Source organism: Dasypus novemcinctus, chromosome 1 (genome assembly GCF_030445035.2).
Source record: "Dasypus novemcinctus isolate mDasNov1 chromosome 1, mDasNov1.1.hap2, whole genome shotgun sequence".
Lineage (NCBI taxonomy): Eukaryota > Metazoa > Chordata > Mammalia > Cingulata > Dasypodidae > Dasypus > Dasypus novemcinctus.
The window spans coordinates 52,983,038-53,008,377 of NC_080673.1; the positions used below are offsets into that span (position 1 = coordinate 52,983,038).

At 37.8% G+C, this 25,340-nt stretch overlaps 1 protein-coding gene and 1 non-coding gene across 2 annotated transcripts in view; both read left to right on the forward strand.

The window, feature by feature from the left end:
- Window positions 1-25,340, forward strand: part of RNF150 (ring finger protein 150) — a 255,768-nt gene that overhangs the window by 168,234 nt on the left and 62,194 nt on the right. The gene's annotated exons all lie outside the window — the stretch shown is intronic.
- LOC111758778 (U6 spliceosomal RNA) lies at window positions 402-508 on the forward strand. The gene has a single exon (XR_002792936.1). It is a non-coding gene; the product is annotated as a U6 spliceosomal RNA (small nuclear RNA).

Sequence of the window (25,340 nt, forward strand, 5' to 3'; positions counted from 1 at the left end):
CTGGGCCTCCTTGACCCGTGTGGAGCTGGCCCATGCGCAGTGCTGATGTGTATAAGGAGTGCCCTGCCACGCAGGGGTGTCCCCGCGCAGGGGAGCCCCACACGCAAGGGGAGTGTGCCCCATAAGGAGAGCCCCATGCACGAGAAGTGTGCCCCATAAGAAGAGCCACCCAGTGAGAAAAAAGTGCAGCCTGCCCAGGAATGGCACCGCACACAGAGAGAGCTGACTCAGCAAGATGATGCAACAAAAAGAAACACAGATTCTCATGCCACTGTCAACAACAGAAACAGACAAAAAGAAGAACACACAGCAAATGGACACAGAGAACAGACAACTGGGGGGAGGGGAAGGAGAGAGAAATAAATAAAATAAATCTTAAAAAAAAAGGTAAATGAAGTAGAGTGCTCACTTCGGCAGCACATATACTAAAATTGGAACTATACAGATAAGATTAGCATGGCCCCTGTGCAAGGATGACATTCAAATTTATGAAGTGTTCCATATTTTTAGTGATATATTTAAATAAAATTTTTTAAAAAGTAAATGAAGTAGAAAAAGCCATATAAAAAACCATTCATTCATTCATTAAACAAGACAATTTAAAGAGCTAATATTTTTAGAAATACAAGATAAAATGTGCCTTTAGAGGTTTGGATAAATAATCCCAAAATTGCAAAGAGGTGACAAAAATGGACAGAATACTCAAACAGATGCAGATACTCCCAAGGGGAATGGATCTTAGTTAAATGGTCTTTGATAAATTGGTCAGAGGAAAACGGGCCTTAGGAAATGATGGCAGCCCCAAAGACTTCCAAGTGTGATTCACTTTCTCTTAGTTAAGATGCTTGACCTTTAAGACAAAAGTAAATCAGGACATGTAAAACTTGGCAGTTTCCTTTGTATGAGGATACTATATATAAACACTCTTCCTAGATTTTATATTCAGTGTACACTCAGTAGCTTCTAGAGAAACTCAAAAAAGGCCGTATGTGAACTAATGAGGACCTCACAGGATAGCATCCTTCACCTCTGCAATATTTTATTAAAGGTTTTTTAAAGAGCCTTATAGTTAAAAGCAGTGAAAGTGTGGTTTCCTTTATTTTCTACCTGAAAATTGTTCAGAACTCTATGAAGAGACGTTCTAATAAAAAAGTCAAAGCAAATTAAAGTTAAATAGCATTTTTTCTGGAGGAGTCAACGAACTTTTCAAAGGTAATTAAGAAAATCTGTTTGAAAAATTATTAAGGGCACAGTAGTATAAAACATTTAAGTTCTGTCATGAGTATTTTCCATGTTACTACAAATTATTGCAAGAGGCCATATGATATTCAAGCCAGAGATGCACCACAGTTTAATTTTCCATGCCCTATTTTGGAACATTTAGCAGATTTCCATTTTTAACTATGACAAATTGCATGCTATAGCAGTATTTAGAGTTTCATAATATATTACTCCAGATCTCTTTTTATAGTATAAACTGTTTGGAAATATAATGAGGAAAAAAAAATAACATTTTAATATTTATCACAAAAACTAAGTTTTTTAGAAACATATATTTTATTTATACTAGCCGTCGCCCTAGACAAGTTTAGTTTGGCTTCGGACTCTCCCTCTTTACATGATTATTTTTGTTCTCATCACATTTCATGATTCTTCTTGCTTTAAGCTCTCCTTACTGTCTATCCTGCATTTTAGTTCCTTATTGTGGATCTTGCTTTAAAATAACAAAATACACAGAGCATTACAAAGCACAGGTTATAGTTCATGATTTTGATCTTATGCTAGGCACACATACCTCCTCTTTGAATAGCTCATAGGTTTTTTTTTCTATGCCGATTTTAAAAATCAAGATATTTTTATGCCTGTGCTGGTCTTCGCCAGACAGTTTTCACTAATGGATGTTATCAAACAAATGCACTGGCATTTGCTTTTTGGTAGGTAATTTCCTCTGGGGTATTATTAAGCCTTTGCTCCCATGAACTTCATAGACTCTCTTTCCCATTGTTTCCTGGCTGACTCATCCACAGAATTCTTTACATCTCCTCAGAGTAAAAACTGTTTCAAAAAATGTTCCAGTTTATTGTCTTCTTTCTCTCATACTCTTCTCTCTCACCCCATAACTCTGGACATTCTCAGTGCATCTCTTTCCTACCGTTGCATTTATGATGTCTTTCCAAATCGTGCAGGTATCTACTTATACCAGAACTTTTTCAAAATCACTCAGTTATCGTTTTTCTCTTCTAGAGATCCTTGCGCAGATTACAAAGAATTAATAAATTCCTTCCCTCTTTACTTGTAGTCATGGTGATTATTAAAGTTAAGTCGTGCACATATACCTACCATCTCTTCCCGCTCACACTTCCTTCAGGTCCTTCTCTAGCACAGGACTGTGAGGCTTCCCCAAGTGGGGAGCCTGGGCTAGCAGCCTGGGATGTGAGGGGGAGACCAGCAGCAGCAGTCAAAGCCTCTAAGGCCACAGAGGTCTAACTTCTGTAGTTTGGTCCACACATGCCAGTCAGCTTCTTTTGTGAATACCAATAGTATTATAGTCAAATTTCAGAGGATACTGGTTTTTACTATTCTTTGAATTTGCCACTTCATCTTCTACAAATAATTTAGAGAAGACAAAATTAAAAGCTGCCTTGCCATAAGCATTATGGCTTATACTTATGCTTCATTTGGAACAAAAGACATTTTAGTTTGTAGCAACTGTATGCCAAGAATACTGTTAAGCACCTGAGATGAAGAAAGAAATGGCATGATACCTGGCCAAAAGAAAATGTAGTGGGGAGAGGCAATAATTTAAATAAGGAATCACAATACAGACTGTGAGGTGCCACAGTAAGAGCAAAAGGACTGGTTTGGGGGTATAGGAAGAAAACCTCTACCAGGTTCAAGGAAGTTAAGAAAGTCTCCACACACAAAAATTGTGTGGTCTTCATTTTTTCTAATAGTATCTTTGTTTTGTCCATTACATCCTCATATAAAGAATTTGAAAAATGAATAAAATATTTAAATATCAGCCTAACTCCCTCACCCAAGGGAACTACTGCTAACATTATTATATATTTCCTTCCCTTTTTTCCTGTGAATATTTTTTACAACATCATTATATATCCTGCTGTTTTCACTTAACATTATAAGAATTTACTAGAACTAGTACAAGATTGTTTGTGGATCGTTTTTTAAAAATAACTATTTCAAATTCAAAAAAATAAAATAACAGATAAAGGCAACTCAACAAGTAATGGAAGCATTCCTCCTAAAAATTCTGTCCAGGCACTTTGTCTCATGTAATTCCGACTACTAACTCAATTGTTCCTCCAGAGTTCAGAAAGATACATAAATGAACACAAATTAGTTAAATGACACAATCAAGCTCTCCTTATTAATGAAGATTAAAAAAAATGCTTAATCATTCATATCTCGCAAACCCAAACCCCATATTCTTTTTTTACCTTTAGTATTAATATAATACCAGCTTGGTTTTTGCTACATTACAATGTTGTTGTTAACTAGTCTATAAATTACATTAGTTATATTTCCCAGGTTTTATCACATTCTTAACACCTTGTAGTAGGGCATTCCTGTATTTATATTAACCACAATCCTCATATACTGCCAAAATCATTGTTATACATTCCCTATACTATCCTCCAGCTGTCTTCCAACTAATATTAGCCTCCCTAGACTACTCAATTTCAGCCACAATCACATCCATAAATCAACAGTGTTTGTTACATTCATTATAATGCGCTGTCATCAAGTCCAACCACTATCACATATTTATATTTGACCTTATTAAACATTCTACATGCATCCAGCATCATCTCCCCTTTTTCATCCCACATTCCATCTCCCATCAACCTATACTTCAGAGTCCAACTCCATAAATCTATTCATTCTATTAGTTCATATCAGTGAAACCATACAATAGTCATCTTTTTGTGTCTGCTTATTTCACCCAACATAATATCTCCAAGGTTCTCCCATGTTGTCATGTGCTTCTCCACTTGATTTCTTCTTACAGCTGAATGATAGTCCATCATATGAATATTCCACATCATGTTTATCTGTTCATCAGTTGACAGACACTTAGGTTGTTGCCGTCTTTTAGCATAGTGCTGCTATGAACATCAGTGTGCAAATTATTTATTCGCATCCTTGCTTTCAGTCCTTCTGAATGTATTCCTAAGAGTAATTGTCAGATCATATGACAGTTCTATATTTAGTTTCCTGAGGAACCACCAAATCGTCTTCCACAGAGCCTGCATTATTTTACACTCCCATCAACAGTGAAGGAGTCTTCGTGTTTCTCCACATCCTCACCAACACTTGTAGTTTTCTTTTTTTTTTATTAATGGCCATTCTGTATTGTGTAAGATGATATCGAATGGTAGTTTTGATCTGCATTTCCCTGATAGCTAGTGATGTTGAACATCTTTTTATGTGTCTTTTGGCCATTTGTTATTTCCACTTCAAACAAATGTATATTCAATTCTTTTGCCCATTTTTAAATTGGGTTGCCTGTTGCTTTGTCACTGAGTCGTGTGATCTCTTTATATAACATGGAGATCAATCCCTTATCAGATGTAAGGTTTCCATTGAATTGGCTATCTTTTCACCTTCTTAATAAAATCGGTTGAAATACAAACATTTTTAATTATGAGGCAGTCCCATTTATCTTTGTGGCTCATTTTAACCTTCCCTTGGTCTCTGATGCTGTGGGCAGAAGCTGATCATGGTATAAATTGAATAAGCCAACCAAAGACTGTGGAATAGTGATGCTTTCGTGGTCCTCAAGGGTCAGGGTTAGGGTTGGGGTCTTTTCATGATTCAGCCAGAATTTTCCACTGCAGTATAAAAGGAATGTGTCCTGGCCTCCTTCAGCTTATTTCTTGATGGTCCATTGAGGAGCTGTTTGCATTCCTTCATCCCAGCCTAACTATTAAAGACAGAGAGAAAAACAATTTTCATATGAAGACAAAATAGTTGGATAGTAGCCTGTAGAGGAAGCTTGTCCTGCTGGCTTTTTGTCAAAGTTGAATTACAAATCAAATCTTCTAAAACTCAAGTTATTATCTTTGGCAGATGTCCCCCCACTTTTATCTTGTTCATAAATAAAATTCCCATGTAACAAATAACTTCATGTAGTTACATTTTGCAAATAGTATTTTCTGGAGGAGACTCCAGGAAGCCACGTTGCCCTTAACTGCCTGTGATTTTTACAAAGGACTTTTTTTTTTTTGAGCAGGGGAAGGGGATTGGTTAAACCAAGCAACTAATAACACCTACACTGAAATAGTTCTGGTCTGACAGTGTTGCACTCGTGCCCTGTGGCATCTGCACGTTGAAACAAACTCCAAAGAAATGTTTAAAGGAGAGCAGCTGCCCTGCCTGCCCAGAGCACCCCTGAGTGGAGGCTGGGTTGGAGGGTCATCAGGCCAAGGACTTGGTGGGCTCCTCACTCTTCAAACAGGATGCTACTTTTGGCCTGAGGGATGATCTGTTAGGTCAGGTGGATCTAGAGATTTTTGTGTGGTCTTGTCTGTTTTAATTTCTGCTTGACCTTTATTAACAGCAGGGAAGGCCAATGAAAGAATCTATAATCGATTTTGACTCAAGAATCCAGTATAAGTTGCCAAACTAAAAATTGTTTTGTTTTTATATACTCGGTTCAAAACCTGACAAAGAAAGGTATTTCCACCTATGTCTAACATTAATACTATTGCTGCTATTACTGATTTATGACGTCACTCTTCTCATTATTTGTAGTACCACCACTCTTCCTGTCACGATGGGTAACATGGTTACTGCCAACGTTTCTTTCCTGGTTTTCTGCAGTGGCCTTCTCACTAATCACTCCCCTTCTACGCCCGCTTCTTAATCTCTATCCTGATAGATCTATTTGTAATTGTCAAGATAGAATCATTGGATTTGAGGTACTTTTTCAGGAAACATAACTTCAAACTCATTGTGTATGAGAACTGTGACAAAAATAAATTTGGGAAAATTAGTTGCAATATAACTTAGTACTCCTGTTTAACTGAAATGTACAGCTATAACAAGATAGATTCACAAAAAACAAAAACAAAAAACAAAACTTGGTATGCCTTAGCACTATGCCCCAGGTGAATCTCCACCCATGCATCCCCCATCACTGACACTCCACACCAATGATCCTCCCCTGCCCCAGTTGTGATCCTTCTGTGATTCAAAACTTCTTTGAAAATGAAACCAACAAAATAACCAAATAAAATTAGTAAGAAGATAAAATAATCATGATAGTTTTAAAAATAGAGAATAAAATACAAAAAAAGTTGAAAATTTTGAAATATTAAAAAAATATTTTTGACATTGTCTTTCATCACTGTAAGATCTGTTGTCTTGTATATACAGTTAACATTTTCTTCCATATATCCCTCCAGTGTCTTATTTTTCTTTCATTTTATGTCTAAAGAAGCCTTAAGTTATAGAAAAGTCACATGCAGAATATAGGGAATTCCCATATACCCAACATCTTTCCCCCTTTCTCTTCTCCTCTATTAATAACATTTTGTATGTGGATGGTACATTTGTTACAATTGATGTACAAACATTGACACATTGCTACTAACCATGGTCAATGATTTACATCATGGTTTAAATTTTGGGCCATATACTTTTATAAATTTTTTTAATGGCCTATATCCATTAGTGCAAGATTATGCAGAACAATTCTAATGACCTAAAAATGCCCTATGTTCAAGTGTTCATGGGGCGTTGTCATGGTGGGTGGAGATCCACACAATAACCAAAAGAATATGAAATTCCCATCCTGAGGAGCTCTGCCACATTCTCTAATGGGACAGCAATAATCCCCCAAGTACAGGGGTAATGCCTAGTGAAGGAGGATGGACCATTGCAGTGGACCCTTGATATTGATGACTGTACTTATAAACCTTTACTTTTGAAATTGAAACTTAACCTAGTATTAGAGGATGCCTAGGAGTTACCTCCTGAGAGCCTCCTTGTTGCTCAAATGTGGGCTCTCTCTAAGCCAAACTCAGCATATAAATGCATTACCTTCTCCTGAGTATGGAACATGACTCCTGGTAATGAACCTCCCTGGCACCAAGGGATTATGACCAAGCACCAACTAGCAATACACCTGGAAAATAAAAAAAAAAAAACTTGACCAAAAGGGGGAAAGGGTAAATAAGTTTTTATTGCTAAGAGATTTTTAAAATGAGTCAGGAGGTCATTACAGGGGTCATGCTTATGCACATCTCAGCAGGACCACATTGACTGCAAGTAAATATTGACTCAAATAGCAGGGTTCTGAGGGCTCTGAAGACATCCAGACACTATAGGCAGGGCAGACAGCTCAGGAGTTTGGCACCCTGCCATAGGCCCTACTTTGGAATTTATGCTCTCCAGTGTGGCAGAGTTGGACTCATTTGTGGTTTCCCTACACATGGCTCTTCTGCCCCTTCTATTTGAACCTATAGTTAGAACTGGAGCTGATAGGTATATGTGCAAGAGACTTAAATCTTTAGGCTTTCCATGTGTCAGTTGGGCCTTAAATCTCAAAAGATTTGCAACACCCACTCTCCAGTTCATTGGACTCACCTGGACAACTATCAAAGTGATGATGATGGACAATGCTCATCCCAAGGAGCACAGAGAGTCTACAACTGCAAGCCAGATAGTCCCATCCATCTGCCACATGGGATCTAAGCCCCCTCTCAATTAGAGGCAGAGTGGGCATCACCATCACAGAATCCTCAGGACTGGGGAGTGAATGATGGACTAAAGTAGACTTACGGTTATTCTACCATAGATTTATTGTTATTCTAGCAATGGAAGAATGTTAATCATTGATTTGGAGGCAGTGGCCACCAGAGGTTCTGAGGGAAGGGAGAGGAAAAAACAGGTGTACTATGGGGGTATTTTCAGAACATTGGAATTGTCCTGAGTGACAATGCAATGATGGATATAGGCCATTACATATTTTGTCATAACTTACAAAATTGTGCAGGACAGAGTGTAAACTATGATGTAAACTATAATCCATGCTTAGTGGAAATATGTGTTCATCAATATGTGTTCATCAAGTATAACAAATGTACCACACTAATGAAGGATGTTGTTAATGTGAGAAAGTGTGGGAGGGATAGGGAGTGGGGCATATGAGAATCCCGTGTATTTTTTATACAACATATATGTAATCTAAAGTTTTTTGTTTTTTTTTAATTTTTAAAAAGTGTTAAAAAAAAAGTTTACTGTTTTATAGTACTCCCTACAGGAGAATTGAGTTGACTGGTGCAATTGCCAATAGCTTTGATTGGGGATTATAGTAAGAAACCATCCTAGGAACCTTGCCATTGTGTTTATTATTAGGAGATTGCATTCTGGCTTCTTCTTGAGGACTCACCAGAGCAATGCATGTAGAATACTGTGTTCCTCCCAAGCAAGTAGAATATTTTTATAATGTGGGAGATCTGAGTTGGGGTAGTATCCGTAATTTTTTTCTATATTGGTTGACAAAAAGCTAAGAGCCAAATTTGTGACCCACCCATTACCAAAGGTTATTTCTTAGGCTAATCCCTGACTCCATTTGATGTCTCTATTTTTACTTTCCTTTCTCTTTTGCTTTTATGTCATCTTTTTGCATTTTTACCTTAAGTCCTTTCTAGAATGAAGTCATGTCTTCAGAAACTCTTTGTCAATATAATTTTAAATGATGTATAATTTTTTTTTAATTTATTTATTTATTCTCTCCCCTCCCACCCCCCCAGTTGTGTCCATTCACTGGGTGTTCTTCTGTGACTGCTTCTACCCTTATCAGTGACACTGGGAATCTGTATTTCTTTGTGTTGCGTCATCTTGTTGTGTCAGCTCTCCGTGTGTGCAGCACCATTCTTGGGCAGGCTGCACTTTCTTTCACGCTGGGCGGCTCCCCTACATGGGGGACACCCCTATGTGGCAGGGCACTCCTTGCACATATCAGCACTGTGCATGGGCCAGCTCCACATGGGTCAAGGAGGCCCAGGGTTTGAATCGCAGACCTCCCATGTGGTAGGCGGACGCCCTATATCCATTGGGCCAAGTCTGCTTCCCTGTATAATATTTTATATACCAGATTATTTGACTGTTTTTTGGACATCTAAATTTCCCCCCTCCCTTTTTTTTGTTTTTTGCTACTATAAACAAGGGTGTGAAAAACAGCTCTGTCTAGAGTTCAGTTCACATTTCTGATTGGTTCCTTGTTTCTAAGGTTATGAATTCAAATTTGCCAAATTATGTTATATAAAGTTGTACTTAAAGAGTTTTCCAGATGGCCAGAGTAAAGAACATTCAAGCAAAGATAACTCGTGGTACACTGGAATTGTTACAGTATGCTACGTATCAGAGGAGAGGCTAGAGAGGCAGGCAGGCCCAGCTCAAACAGGACATTGAATCCCAAGCTAAGAGGTGCAGATTATAGCCTGGCTCCAAGGAATCTGACTGGGACAGTCAGGATACCACTGCAAAGTCCAACTAAGAAAGGATGGAGGCCTGAATTGGAGTGTTGGCATTGGAATGTAGAGAAATAATTCTATTCAAGAGAGATTTAGGATATGAACGAGCGTAAGTCAGCATTTGGAAGAGTTGGAAATGACTGCCTGTTTCTCTAGTTGGTGACTGATACATTTCTATTTGAACATGCTCATGCCTATCCAGATTCTAAACAATATTTTAAAATCCTGCATTCAAAAAACTATAACAGAAAAAATAGATGTGAAGCACTGAAACAAATTTTCTTTATCAGTCAAAAAGTAATGAGGACCTCTTTGGCTCGCCTGCTACAAAGACCTTCTTCTAGAGTGATCCAGTCCCAGAATACCCCCGAAACTAGGTCCTTTAGGCAAAGTTTCAGTTTGGACAGATAATTGTTGACACTACATGAAAACACTATACTACCCTTCCCTTTTACTTCTCTCTTTAGGAATGAAGCTAAATGTCATTTTTACTAGTTCATGAATTCTTTAGTAATTTGGGACATAGGATATATCATATTGTTTCCTTCCTTTTCTTGAAATTTAAGGTTACATATTCACAAAGATCACAACATGACTAATAGCATTAGCGGCCAAACAGATGAAGTGGAAACTTAAACACAACTTTATACTAGACTAAAAATGTTTTAAAAGAATGACTACTTATTGTTAAAGTACAGTACAAATTAAGCTTATATATACAAATTAGGGCAATATATCTCCCAAATTGCCAAGGAATTTTAGTAACATTTCATTTTCAGTATCAGATGGAACATAAAATAGAGAAGCCTGGAGATTTGGAAAAGGCATTTTGGGAGTGCTATTGAAAAATCAAAGCCTAAGCTTAGTTTACTAGTTTCAAATTAATGTGAGTTCTTCAAAGCTCTGTTATATACCATGTGTCTACAATTGACAAGACACTAACAAATCATTTCTCTCCATCTAACTAGCCAGCCACCCAGCTGATGTGACAGATATTTATTTTTAACATGACCCCATTATTAATTGACTCCTCAAATACTAAATTCCCTGGATTACTGTCCCAAAGGGCAGGTGATGTTTTCTTCTACGAAAGAAGCAACTCCAGGAGACAGCTTCTAGTGTATACACATGGGAAACAGGAAAAGGATCCTTTTGTAACACTTTCTGAAAAAGCACATATCCTGAGCTTTCCAGGGTGCCTGGGCTGCCAAGGCCCAGCCTCCTTAAATTGAATTAATAAGATTCAATGAGCTAATGTAGATGAAAGCAAAGGCCTACACCAAAAACATCATGCAGATGGCGACTGGTGTCCAATGGGCCTCCTTACAAAGCTGTTCATTCGATGAGTCCCAGAGAGTTTCCTTTTCTTAATCTATTTGCTTCCACTCCAGTCCACCTGGGCAGTTAATGGCCTCCCTTGCTTCTCCAGAAACCCTGAGGTGGGATTTATGTCTTGGATCTTAATAACAACCCAAGGCAGACTCAGAATTGGACCCTGGTACTCATTCGTGAAGTTCCCTTTTTAGAAGCGGGATCTCATTCACTTTCCTTGCCAGGCATGCCCAGAGCATAATAAACAACATAAGGTTAAAAAGAATTATAACCCAATCTAAAAATGAGGATCATTTTAAAATCTGAAAACTCAAAGACTCACAATCCAGAGCTACTTAAAATAGATATCGAGTCCTTAATATTTTTAAACCCAGAAAACAGTCTGATTGTAGGATGAGTCAAACATGAGCCATGAATGTCTGTGTGGACAGAAAATTCCAAGCTCTTTATGACTAAAAAAAAATTTACAAAATGTTGTAATGTGATCAGGATTCCTATAACTCATGTAGTGGAAAACAAAGGAGCGCTTTCTAGCCCAGGCAGAAATGGTCTGTCCTGATTTTACCCTGCTGTGCCTGTTACATATACTTGATTAGGAACAGATTTTTCCCAAGAACTTTTTTTTAAAAAAAAAAAAAGAGTGATGAATGCTTCCTGATTTTCATAAGATTTTACTTACTGGTCCATGCCCATTTTATGCACATTAGGTTATTGCACATTCTATATACAGCTGTTTATTTATAGATACATTTTTTAAATAACTATCAAGGTTTCATTGCTAATTGTGGAAAATTTGAAAAATACAGAAAAGTAAAGAGAAGTTAACTAAAACAATAATCTCACCACCCAGAAATAGTTGTTATTAGTTTGGGTATATTTACCTTCTTTAATGCATATATATGTATATCACACATTTTTTAACATTGTAGAGCTGGATTTCTATTCTGCTTTCTCATTTAACATTAAAAAGTAAGCATTTTCATATAACATTAGAAATTACTTAAAAATATTTCAGTGGTTACATTATTGGAGTTTATTTAACTGCTCCCCTGTTGTCCAATATTTAAATTGTTTTCAATTTTTTGCCATTATAAAATAATGGTTGCATTAGTCATGTTTCTCCAGAGAAACAGAACCAACAGGATATATGTGTGTGTGTGTGTGTGTGTGTGCATGTTGAGCGAGAAAGAGAGATTTATTTTAAGGAATTGGCTTATGCTATCGTGGGGACTGGCAAGTCCAAATTCCATAGGTCAGGCTGAATTCCATAGGGCAGTGAAATTCCTGTAAGAATGTTGTTGAAGTCTTGAGTTCAAAATCATAGGGGAGGCTAGCAGGCTGGAAACTCAGAGAAAAGTAGAGGGTGTAGACTGGAGGCAGAAGTCTCCTCTCTGGAACCTCTTCTATCTTAAACCTCCAACAGATGGGGTGAGTCCTGCCAAGTATTGAGGGTAATCTCCTTTTCTTAAATTCAGCTGATTACTTATGCTAATCCCATCTACAAAACACCTCCACAGCAACATGTATGTGTTTGACCAATTTACTTTGTCAAAAGTGATTTTAAAGTGTCTTGGTAAATTTTGCTTAGCTGCTTTCCTGAAAGGTAATGACAATTTACACCTCACTAGCAGTATATGAATAGAATGAAGTAGAACCTTTTCAAATTTCTTTATCATTTGGTAGCCCCATAAAGGTAGTGCCTAGTTTTAATTCACATCTGTGATTTCTCTGGGTATTACTGTTGACTAACACAAGCTCTTCATATATCAAAACTAAGGTAACTTGTCACTGATTGTACATGCTTCCTAATTTCAAAGATGTTAAAATGTGAAAAAAAAGGATAACCTAGAATTGATAAAATGTGGTATTATCTCTTTTTACCATCTTGTCTTCATATTTTTGATGAATAGCATTTTTCATCAATTAAATATTTTTGACTAAAAATTTAAAAGTTTTAAGATAAAATTTATAAATTTTCACTTTTGTGTTTTTAGCTCTTCCTCCTTATTTTAAGTCCTTCCCCATTAAGAATAAAATCAATTAGCTACGTTTCTCAAATTAATCTGAAATTTAATTTGGTATTTGGCAGCTTACTTTATAGTCATTTTTATGAAAACCATTTTTTTAAAAGTCCATTCTTTCAGGAATGTAAAGTTAACATTCTCTGCCAAATTAAGAACTGTGCAAGTGGTGTGAGTTTAAAATGGCACAACCACTTTGGAAATTTGTTTTCTGCTAAAGTTAGAAAGAACTCCCCTCTGACCCAACATTTCTCCTCTTGGATGATATGTATGTAAGAGAAATAAATATGTGTGCTCATTTTTAAAAAACTCATATAATTATAGCAGATTTATTCATGATAGTACAACCCAAATGTCTAATAACAGAAAAATCGATTAACAAATTGGGGTACATCAATGCAATGGAATAATACTCAGCAATAAAAAGAAATGAGCTTTCGATATATACACCACCACACCGATAAAATCCGAAAAACATTTTGTTGAGTAAAAGAAGCCAGAGGAAATAAAGTCAGTATTCGTATAAAGTTCTTTAAAAATTCCATTTATATGAAATTCAATAACAGACAAAACTAATCTGTGATGATAGAAGTCAGAAGAGTCGTTACGTGGCAGGGAAGTGGGTATTAACTAGAGAAAAGTACTGGAGAACTTTCTGGAGTGATGGAAATGTTCTTTATCTCATTCTGGGGAGTCTGTATATAAATATGTTTGAGAATTCATTGAGGTATATAATTAAGATCTATGGGGAAATGGATGTGGCTCAACCAATTGGGCTTCTGTCTACCATAGAGGAGGTCCATGTTTCAATGCCCAGGGCCTCCTGGTGAAGGCAAGCTGGCCCACACAGCAAACTGGTCCACGCGGCGTACCGGCCAATGAGGGAATGCCGCCTTGCACAGGAAAAGCCACCCTGCGCCGGAGTGCTGGCCGATGCCTAGAGCTGGCGCAGCAAGATGACGCAACAGGAGGCACAGAGGAGAGAAAATAAGAAGACATAGCAGAACAGGGTGTTGAGGTGGTGCAAGAGAGTGATCGCCTCTCCCACTGTGGAAGGTCCCAAGATCAGTTCGGGAGCTGCCTAATGAGAATACAAGCAGACACAGAAGACGACACAGCAAATGGACACAGAGAGCAGACAATGAGGGGAACGGGGGGAATAAATAAAAATAAAATTTTTTAAAACATCTATGCATCTTACTGTATGTATATTATACCTATTTTTTTAAAAAAGGAGAAAAATTTTAAGCACCAAAGAAGCCCTCTGTATGCTTAAAAAAAATAATTCCCTTTGTGCCTTAGTCAAATTATATAAAATTTAAGTTCAAAGTTTTGCTACTGTTCTTAAATAATTTTTCCTTGATTACTTTGGACTTTAATGTGTTCAGAATAGCATATGGGAACTACAAAAATTAGATGGCATCACTTAATCTAAGGGATTAAAGAAAGGAAACATGAAAGGAGATGGCAATGCTAGTAAATGATGTCTGATTTGTATTTTTGTTTGTATTTTCAACAAAACAAATGCTGTCTTAGGAAAGAAGACTTGAACTATGATAACCTTTTTATATATGACATTCTGAGTTCAAATGTCTTGACCCCCAGTTATTAATCAACTAGACACATGGAAAGAATGCCAACCAACTTGGCTGTCCCAGTCAAATGATATAATTAGAGCGGTGTCAAGTTTTAAGTGTGGCGTCCCCCTCTACCAGAATCCAAGGAGTCAGACACTATAAAGTGAGGATCCTGAAATTCCCTTATACCTTGCATTCCCAAAGGATCAGTTTCTTCCAAGGTAGCAAAAAAGAGAAATTGCATTTACTAGTAAGAGGTGCTTAGATTTTTAGTTTTCTTGTTTTATGTGTTTTTTTTTTAATCCTATTTAAAATGCAATACTATGGAGAACAGGGTGAAATAAGTCGTTGTTTTAACTTTGAAAAGCATTCTGCTCTTTACAAAACACTCTTACATGTGTCATATTTGTATCTTACAACAGCCTATAACATAGGTAGGGCCAGTACCATTATCACTATTTTACTTTGTTCAGTGGAGATCTTGACTCTGAGAAGTTGGACACAGAGTCCAAAGCAAAGCCAGGTTTTTTTAAATTTCTTTTCCCTGTGCCACGTGGCTATTGGTGTCACACTTTAGCCCCACCTTGTCCCTGCCCTGTGAGGATGCCTGTTCTACTGTGAACCCTCTGGAGATAGGGTTTTAGCCAAAAATCTACCTCACAAACCCCTACCTCACTCAAAGCCAAATGTCCAGGAACCCCATGGAATCCAAATCAAATCTAGCCCAGTTTTAATGATTTTACTCTCTCCGGAATGATTCAAAGCTTGTTTCTGTGGGACTGGAAACAGACCAGCCTTTTTACAGAGGGCCAGAGCTTCTGAGGTGAACAACAATCTACTTTAGTGCATTCTCTTTCTTTTCCTCCATTATGTGAAACTGCTAGCATATTAGCTTGACAAAACAAAGTCACTATGTCAAAAACAACGGACAGAATATGGTTACTACTGGATCTGTGTTACAGCTCATTTACTTCTTTTTCTTTTTTTTAAATGATGTTGACCTAACCTAAAAAGGAGGAGTCAGGGAAAACAGGTTCTCATAATTGGTCAAACCGTTTCAGACCAAGTCCAAGTATTATTCCAACAGTTGGATTGAGTTTGTGGCCTAATCAACATGAAGCAACAAAACATTGGATTGTCACCACTGCAAGGACTTTCTAGATAGGAAACATAAAAGGATGAGACTATGAAAGAAAATAAGGGAACATCTGGCTCAGGTCCATGATTATTTTCCTCAGAATTTATACCACTTTCCTATTCAATCATCTAGATTATTTTCAGGATGTTGATTTAGGCCCATCCTATATATCAAAAGAAACTTTTCATGCATTTTAGGATCTCACAGCTTTTTTGAGCGATTCATAAACAGGACAGCACCCCATTCACAAAGTTGAAGGGAGCTCCACTGGTGTGGAAGGAAGAAGCTCAATAGGACGAATGTGGAAACAAGCAAGGCAATGTTCCGATTGGCTGACACTGTTTCCATTTTATTTGGGGAGGTCTTACAAAGTGGAGTGCAGGTGGTTACTTAGGAATGAGGAAGTTAGCTGATGATAACTTATCAGCTGTATTTAAATCTGGTTTTCTGGGCGGCATTTACAGGAAACAGAAACTAGCTTAGGTTTTTGGTTTTGCTGGCATGGGGCTTAGCATGGATGCCTCCATGTTGGTAATACTAGATCATATTTATTTATCAAATCCCCCTTTTGATCCAGCTCTCAGCCAAGCAGGGAACTGAGATTAAAATTTAAGGCATTAGCACCACTCTGAGGTACCATCTGCTGATTCTAGATGGCTCTTGTAGGTGATTAACTCCAGGTTACAGATATCAAGGGGTTGGTTGTTTTTATTTTCCTGATGTTTCAGTCTTTCTATTCACCATTTGGTGAGATGGCTGTGTGCAACCATTTAAAACTTTAGAGAGTAAACAGCATACCAGGGAAACTCTTATGATTACTATGAATTGTAAAATGCCCAATGTTTGGCGTATGCTTCTGAGTGAAGGACCTCAGGACCCAAACCAAGTGAAATCAAAGAGATCGAAGAAGAATCCCACTGTCCTGAGGAAGGATTTACTTGCTTGAGCCATGAGGCTTATTTGACTCTCATGCAACTGTGTTTTGACTACTAGTGTTTCAGCTTCTCTAGAAGTGCCTATTCAGGTACAGCAGGTGGTATCCATAACAGCACAAACTCCCACAAGTAGTCAAGTACAGCTCTATTATCTAAAACAATTCCAGGTAAAGAATCTAAAGATTTTTGTTATACGGCAATAGCTTTTGCAGTCAACTCGGCAATTTCTCCTACTATTATAAATAAGTTTCTGATCATATTTCCATTTATAGTAACTCCTAGCCAAGGAAATAAGCATCCAACAAAAAAAGTCCATCCAGTGTCAGTGACACCCTGCACCAACTCATGTTTGTATGGGAAGTGTAAGTTGAGTGAGAAAGTCCATTGTGAAGCTTCAGATTTGATATGAATTTCAGAGGGAATTACTAAGAGACCCACTCCACATTGTCCTGGCATATACCACTGTCTATACGTTGAAATGTTTGATACTGACTGATATCATGAATCACCTGAGCTTGGTCCTTTAAAATATGCAGGTTATTTATCAGGATACCAGGCCTATTAACATAAAAGCAGGGCAGTTAGGGTGTCTAGCTCCTGTCTGTTCTGGAGAACAGGATGCTAAGCTGTCACCTTCAGCCTGGAGGGCCCGAGGAGCACTGAGGGTGGTATTACCCTGTTTCCTAGCCTGACCTGTATTTCTGACTGCTCTCCAGGCCACGTTTCCTGGGGAAGGTGTGATGATGCTCTGAAGGAGCGGAGCCTGCATTACATAATAGGTCAGGACTGGGGTGGTAGCCCTCCTGTGTCAGTTTGAGGTCCGGTATACAAAAGATACCAAGTTAGCTCTCTGACCAGCATTGAGGGTCGACAATATGTGCAAGATCACAGGATCCAGTTCACTTACAAAACATGAAGTCATCTGCAGTTTACAGAGGCAGTGCAAAATAGCTCAAAGAATGAACAGGACCAGACTCTGATAACCCACAGGAGTGTGCTCTAGTTTTCCATTGAAACAAAATTTCTCTACATTCACCCTCTTTCTGATCAAAGGTAACCTCAAGATGATTATTCTTAATCATAAAATAAGGCTGGTTTCAATGGATTTGGCCTGATTACTTACACAGGTGCAGCAAGAATGGCAAATTAGCATATAAGATTTTTTAAAGTTTGCTTTGCTGGTAGTTTTCCTAAGGAACCTAAGATTGGACTTTTAAAACCCTCTCAAGACTAGGAAGCCAAGTTAAGAACACCAGATTTCACCTGCAGTCCAGAAAATAACTTTCTTTACTGACCTGTAAGGCTGGAATCCTGGAGCTAGGTATGAGATCCATTTTTCCAAGACAGTTTTGTAACCATTGGCTCCAAAAAGGCAACCTTAGTTCCTTAAAAGTGTCTGGTCCCATTTGATTGAATGAGCATCATTCTCAAACATGACACTCCAGTCAAAGCCTTGGTTACATAACCAGTATCTGCAATTATGTTCTGTTAACAAAGAGGAAAGATTCTTATTAACTTGAAAAATATTTTATATAAGTTTCAAAATTCTTGGAGGGTCCAGGCAGAAGAAAAAGAACTATAGATAGTTTGAAGCACATGTCCTATAACTGATTACAAGTGCTTTCAAGGAAGCATCAGAATAAAAATTGTCTTCAGATGACAAAAGACCTAAAATGGCTGTGGTTAACTTATTACTGTTTTACAAAAGTGAAAAATCTGATGAAAGTTCATTACAAAAATAATGTGATCGAGAAGGAAATTTGGCTGTTTCTGTGACAGGTAACATTTTTAAAGAATATTTGAAATTATAACCACTAATATTACTATTGTCTGATATCACACAGATCAGTAGTAGGACATCTCATGGGCAGTGAACACTTTGACAATCTCTAGGAACTTTATGCAGTTTCTGAAATGTTTATATTAATAGTTTTTTATTCATACAAATTTAACCAACAGAAGGTTTAAGAAGTCTACTTAATTTGACAGCGCTTCCCATGCAGCTTATAACATATCAAATAAACTTATTAATAGCACCTTTTTTTTTTTTTTTAATCACCAAGGAACAAATCCTTGGTGATGTTTCAGGGGTTGTCTGGAAAATCCCAAAGACAGTTTGAGGTCAGTAAGATGTAATTTAGGGTGTGATTTGGGAAAGCAAAATGTTGAGAAGTTGTCAGGTTTGAACATTTTATTAAATAGGAAAATGGTCCACTGTGAAACAATATTTGGTTCCCCAATATTTAACCAAACTGACTATAAAAGAGTAAATAGGTTTACTCTAATATGATTGTTGAAAAAAAAAAAAAGATTTGTTCTTTTAAAAGTGAAAAAACTTGTTCTCTAAAACAGTAAAAGATGATAACGCTCAATGTAAATATCAATTGGGATGTTGTTCTGATAAGACATAGAATCTTTACCTTCTGGGCAGACTCCTTAGATAGTTAAGAAAAACCTTTTACAGTCTCTTACTGAGAGCAGACCAATAATTAGGAAAACTTTGTCATTTTAACAGAAAGAAAATCAAATTCGAGTTTTACGTGAGGATACTGTCTGATAAGGAAACTCAAAATTCTCATAAACCTATCAAATCTTATCCAGCCTTGAACCTGACAGATAAAATTCCTTTTCCACAAACTTTTTACAGCTTTTTATATCCATTCAGGTTTTGGCCTGTACATCCCTGCTTCTCAATTCTGGGGCAACCAGTTATTTTACTTCAGGACATAGCTACTCTCTTTTTTCCTTCGAAAAACACTTCCCTCATACTTAACATACTTGCATACCTTAAATTTCCAGAAGGACCTTTAAAACTGTTTTCAAGCAAACATCCTACTAGACACAATTGTCCTTAAAGTTTGTTTGGGGAGCAAAAACTGGCGCAAGTGGTTGGGCACCTGCTTCCCACATCGGAGGTCCTGGGTCCAGTTCAAAGTGTCTTCTAACCTTCGAAAAATACAGACACACACACACAGAACAAGCAAACAAACTTAAAACCCAACTAACCAACTCGGGGGAGCCAGTGTGGCTCAGTATTTGCATGCTGGCTTCCCACATACAAGGTCCTGGGTTAATCCCTGGCCATGGTATCTCAAAAATAAATAAATAAAAATAATTTTTTTAAAAAATGTGTTAATTTGGTTAAACACAAATTTGCATTTTTCATCATCTGAAAGATCTGATAGGTATAATGCTAGCTTATTTTTATCAATAAACCTGTGTAAATTTAAGAAAAACATACCTAAGTCAAATAGAGTCATGGTTGTGTTGTACTTAGTATTGCTGATTCAGAGGGCATAGCTGTTTTTATTCAACAAACAATATTAAATTAGTCACGTTTGTCTAAGGTTCATCTGAATTAAATGAATTTGAATTTTTTTAAACATTTGGTTTTAGTTTTACAATTACTCTTTTCATTGGAAATATTTGATTTGCTTTCCTTGCTTTCTAGGACTTTAGGAGTATTAATTTATATATAAGTCCTTCTTTACCTTTAAGCCAATTTGAATAGAACCTTTTTAAGGCATTTTATAAGTTAATTTGAAAATCCCACCCAGAGGTAGGAAAATATCATACATCAAACATATAAACAGACACAAATAGAGAGCTTATAGCTTTAATTTAAAATTTTCCAGCTATGAGTCAGACATAAAAACTCAGAAACACAAAATACATAGAAATAAAAAACTTACTAGTTTACATAAGCTATTTTTAGAGTCTAGCCATTTCTTAGTAGACTCTGAGTACCACTTTAAAATAGGCATCCCATTTGTCCTAATTTGGCATCCGTTTTTCTCTAGTGCACTTCTGACACGAATAAATGTCTAATTGGAATGTTCCCTATAATTGCCATTGCAACTCTAGGTTGTTTTGGCTATTTGGTTAGATAGGCACAAAACATGTAATATGCTCACGTACCTGAGGGTAGAGAATCAAAATTTTTAGAATTTGAGGATCCAACTTTTACCATAATACTTACTGCCTTATGCATAGGACAGTGAAACCAGCAGTAGCAGAAATGAAACCATGGACAGAACCCGAGGATAGTGACTTGGACTCAAAATTTGAGCCTTCTTGTCAATCAGATTGACCCACTGCTTTAGTTTTCTAGGCTGCTTAAAGCAAATAGCATGAAATGGTTTGACTTGAACAATGGGAACTTATTAGCTTGCAGTTTTAGGCTGAGAAAATATTCAAACCAAGGCATCGACAAGGAAATGCTTTCTTCCCAAAGACTGGCTACCAGTGATCCTTTGCTCCTCTGCTGCATGGCAAGGCACATGGTGGCATCTCCTGGTCTCTCCCTTTCTTTTCTGGGTTTCATTGATTTCAGCGTCTTGCTTCTGTGGCTTTCTCTCTCTCTGAATTTTATTCTCTTATAAAGGACTACAGTAAGAGGATTAAGACCCATTCAGATGAAGGTGGGTCACACACTAACTGAAGAAGCCTCATCAAAAGGTCCTTTACTCCTATTGGATCCAAACCCTCAGGAATAGGTTCAATCCACGAACATTTCTTTCTGGGGTACACACAGGTTCAAACCACCACACTCCACTCCTGGACCCCAAAAATATATTTCTTTCCATATGCAAAACACATTCATTCCATCCCAATATCCCAAGATCCTTAAGTCAGGGGTTCTTAACCAGGGAGCCACAGATTTCAGCGGGTCTGTGAGCTTAAATTGAAAAGTCAGAGAAACATTATTTTTGTGAGGATGTGTTGGTGCAGGTGCAATATAGTAAATAATATACAGTATAATGTGGACTTGTATGATTTTTATTTTGCTGTAGCATGTTCTGAGTGCAGTGGATAACTGCCTGCAAAAGTTGGTAAGGATGGTGGAGATGGTTTTATGATGCCGTGGAAAAAATTGAATTTCTAAATGTTTGCCAAAAAGGACCATTTAAACAGATGTTGAACTGTGTTAGGTTATCAGGTATTGAAATTATGGGAAAGTTGTAAAACATAATTTTGAATAATCCTATAATTTAATTTAAAGAAATGCCAGTGTTGAGTGTTATAAAACTATCTGCCGCTACATTCTGAGAAGGGGTCTGTGACTTTCACCTGATTGGCAAAGGGGTCCACTGAACAAAAAAGGTTAAGAAGCCCTGCCTTAAGTCGTTTCACTAACAATACTAAGTATAAAGTCTCATCGAAATTGGTTTTAGGTAATGTCGGTACTGGGGCCTGTGAAACTTAGAAAACAAGTTATCTGCTTCCAATATACAAAGGAAGGACAGGCATAGCTGATAAATATTCCCAATCCCATAGGAAGAAATTAGGAGGAAAACAGGGGTCACGGGTCCCAAATAATTCCAAAACCCTGCAGGGCATACTCCATTAGATTTCAAGGTCTGAGGGTCATCTACAGAACGATGTTTGGTCCTCTGGGCTGATGGAGCGGCAGCCCCACCCCCTCCCCTTGGGGAAAGCCATGCTCTCCCCAAACACTAAGGGGAAGGTTGTATCATCTTAAAGCATGGGATGGTGGCCAGGCTCTAGGCTCCACCTTCATCCAGCATTCAGGGTGGCATCCAGACTCTCTGCGATCCCCCAGGCATCTGAGAAAACTGGGGTGGTAGCAATGGGACAGAAAGCCCACCGAGTACTGGGGCATATGCACCCTTTCCACACACACGAGTGGGTCTGCTCAATTTGTCCCAAGGTTATGTCTTTGGGCCGGACCCCAGCTTTCATGGTCCTGCCCTCAAAGTAATGTTCCCTTCAATCTGTACCTTTTCTTCCTCTTTTAATCCAGGTTGGCAGTGGATCTGTTCATGCAGATCTCGCAAAAACACGTTGGTTTTGCATGAAATACACAAGGTTCCAAACCTCAGACAGAAGGACTTTCCACAGATCCTTTCTAAATAACTGCATTTCCAACCCTGACATGCACTGAAATGTCTGGCTGGATCCACATTGAGTTAAATCCTCAAATGGGACACTATTCTCTGGGGACTCACTTTCCAGAAACTCAGAATTTTCCAAACCATCAATTTCTGGTTTCTTTATGCCCAGGAATTCCGTTCTCAGCTTATCCCTTTCCTTTAGCATTTTACTATAAGTTGCAAGGAGAAGCCAGGCTGCACTTTCTGTATTTAGTATGGAAATCTCCTCAGCTAAATATCCGAACTCATCTTTCTCAAATTATGCCTTGCATCTGACATCATATCTCAATTTCGCTAAGCTCTCTACCACTTTAAAACAAGAATCATCTTTCTTCCAGGTTCCAATAACATGTTCATCATTTCTGTTGAAGGTTTCATTGGAAGTACCTTTAGTGTCCATGTTTCATTTCAAAGCAATCTAAGCCTTTTCAACCAAACAGCTCACAATTCTTCCAGCCTCTACCCATTAAGCAATTCCAAAGCCATTTCCATATTTTTGATATCGCATTAGCAGCACCCCCCCGCCTCTTGGTACCAAAATATGAAATGGTTTGGCTTGAACAATGGGAATTTACTAGCTTACAGTTTGAGGCTATAATGTCCAAATCAAGGCATCATCAAGGTGATGTTTTCTTCCCAAAGATTGGCTGCATCAATCCATGGTGCTCTGCCACATGGCAAGACACGTGGCAGCATCTGTTGGCCTCTCCCTTCCCTTCTGGGTTTTGTCGATTTCAGCTTCTTGTTTCCATGGCTTTTTCTCTCTCTGAATTTTATTCTCTTATAAAGTAAGAAGATTAAGACCTAACTGAGGCGGGTCACACCTTAACTGAAGTAGTATTATCAAAAGGTCCTACCTACAATGGATCCACATTAATAGGAATGGATTCGATATAAGAACTTGTCTTTCTGGGGTGCACACAGCTTCAAATCATGCACCTTCCAACCTGAACAAAGCACTTTTTACCTTGGGCACAGGACAAAGTAACCAGCAGTAGCAAAAATGAAACTGTCGACTGAACCAAGGACTAGGGACTGAGACTCAAAATTTGAGCCTTCTCATCAGTTAAGATTGACCTGCTACCCTTTGGACTAAAATATAGTAAGAATGAAAAACTCAAACCAAAGAGACTGGAGCTCAAAGCCAAGAGGGATTCACCCACAAGTTTTGGAGATGTCAAGAAAGAAAACTCACAAGGTTCAAGGGTGCCTTCACCTGTCTTTCTCATTGTCTCATTGTCTCCAGAGCCATCAGCGGTTGCTTTCAGGTCCCTTTGTGATCATCAAAACTGCTAGAAAAATTTTTCATGCAAATTAGGATCCCACAGCTTTATCGAGCGATTCATGAATAAGGCAGCATCCAATTCAGAAAGTAGAAGGAAACACTACTGAGGGGATGGAAAGGAGAAGCTCATATAGGGCTATGGCAGAAGCAAGTGAGGAAATGTCTGATTGGCTGACATTGCATTTCTGTTTTACTTAGGGGTATCTTACAAATGAGGTACAAGTGGTTGCTTAGCAATGAGGAAGTTAGCTGGTGATAACTGAGCAGCTGTATTTAAATTTGGTTTTCTGGGCAAGGTGTGCACTTACAGGAAGTAGAAACTAGCCTAGGTTTTTGGTTTTACTGACATGGGCTTAACATGGGTACCTCCCCATTGGGACTACTAGATTTTATAATACCTCTCTAACTTTATTTTTCTTGTCACTTTTAAAATAGAAACATTGCAACCTACATGGGTTTCTCATGCATATCACGATACTCCCTCTATCACTTTATCATGTATATTCTTTCTCCTTGCATGTTTTTTCTTCAATCTCCACACTCCAAAGTCCTTCTCATTCTGTAGTGAGGCTGAGCTCCAGACCGCACTACATCCTAAAGCTTCCTGATATCCTCCCAAAGAAACTGGTCTCTTCCCTAAATTCTCATGGCAGTTTATTTCTGCTTGTGATGTCACTTTGCACGTTGTCTTGTAACATCATTTAAATTAATTAATTTCACTGCCATTTACTGAATAGTTACTAATTAAGCACTTTACAAACAAGTATTTGATCTTTCCAACAACCCCATAAGGTGTTTTATGAGTCAGCATGGGCTAAGTTATGCAGCACTAACAAAAGAACCCCAAATATCTGTGACTTAATACAACAACAGTTCTTCACTGCTTTGCATCTGCCATGCATCCACTGAAGGAGTCTGCTCATGAAAGTCAGGCTTACAGAGCAATCATCATCTCAAGCATTGTTAATTGGCAAGCCAACAATGAAATGTCATGGCCCAAAGCCTGGCCTAGTTCTTTTGCATGAAATAGTACTCCATAAATACAATGTATTGATTAATTGATTATTCCATGTTTACTTTCCTGACTTTTCTCAGAATTAAGCATTCCTAGTAGTTAGAAGTTTTGGTGTCTTTTTCACAATACACAGAAATATTTCTTCTTTTCAGCCACCTTCCATAGCATACTTCACTAAAGCCTGTTCTGTAACAACAAAGCTATTTTCTCACCAACTGGAAAGGAGATTAAACATACTGGCTTACTTAACACAGCAATGATAGAAAATATAGAGAATTACCATGATACATTCAGGGCCTGGATTTCTGATTACTGGATGACAGGTACAGCATCCAGATTGGATATAGATAGTATACAGAAAAAGCAAATGATTTCTGTGGTGTTTTTCAAGCCCTGACAAACAAGGTTCTGATAAAGTTCACGTTGAACCCACCTGATTTAAAGAGTAGCTAGACAAATGGGATCCTACTTAAGAAACTCAATGAAAGCAAAATAGATTTTTCTTCCCCCTCGGTAGGAATAGAACACTTTTCTCCTGTGCAACACCCATTGCACTGTCTGGGCTAAACTGATACTTTATAAGTTTCATCAGCACTGCCATTTTGGTCACTCTAACCAAGCAATTCCTGTGCTTCGCTTT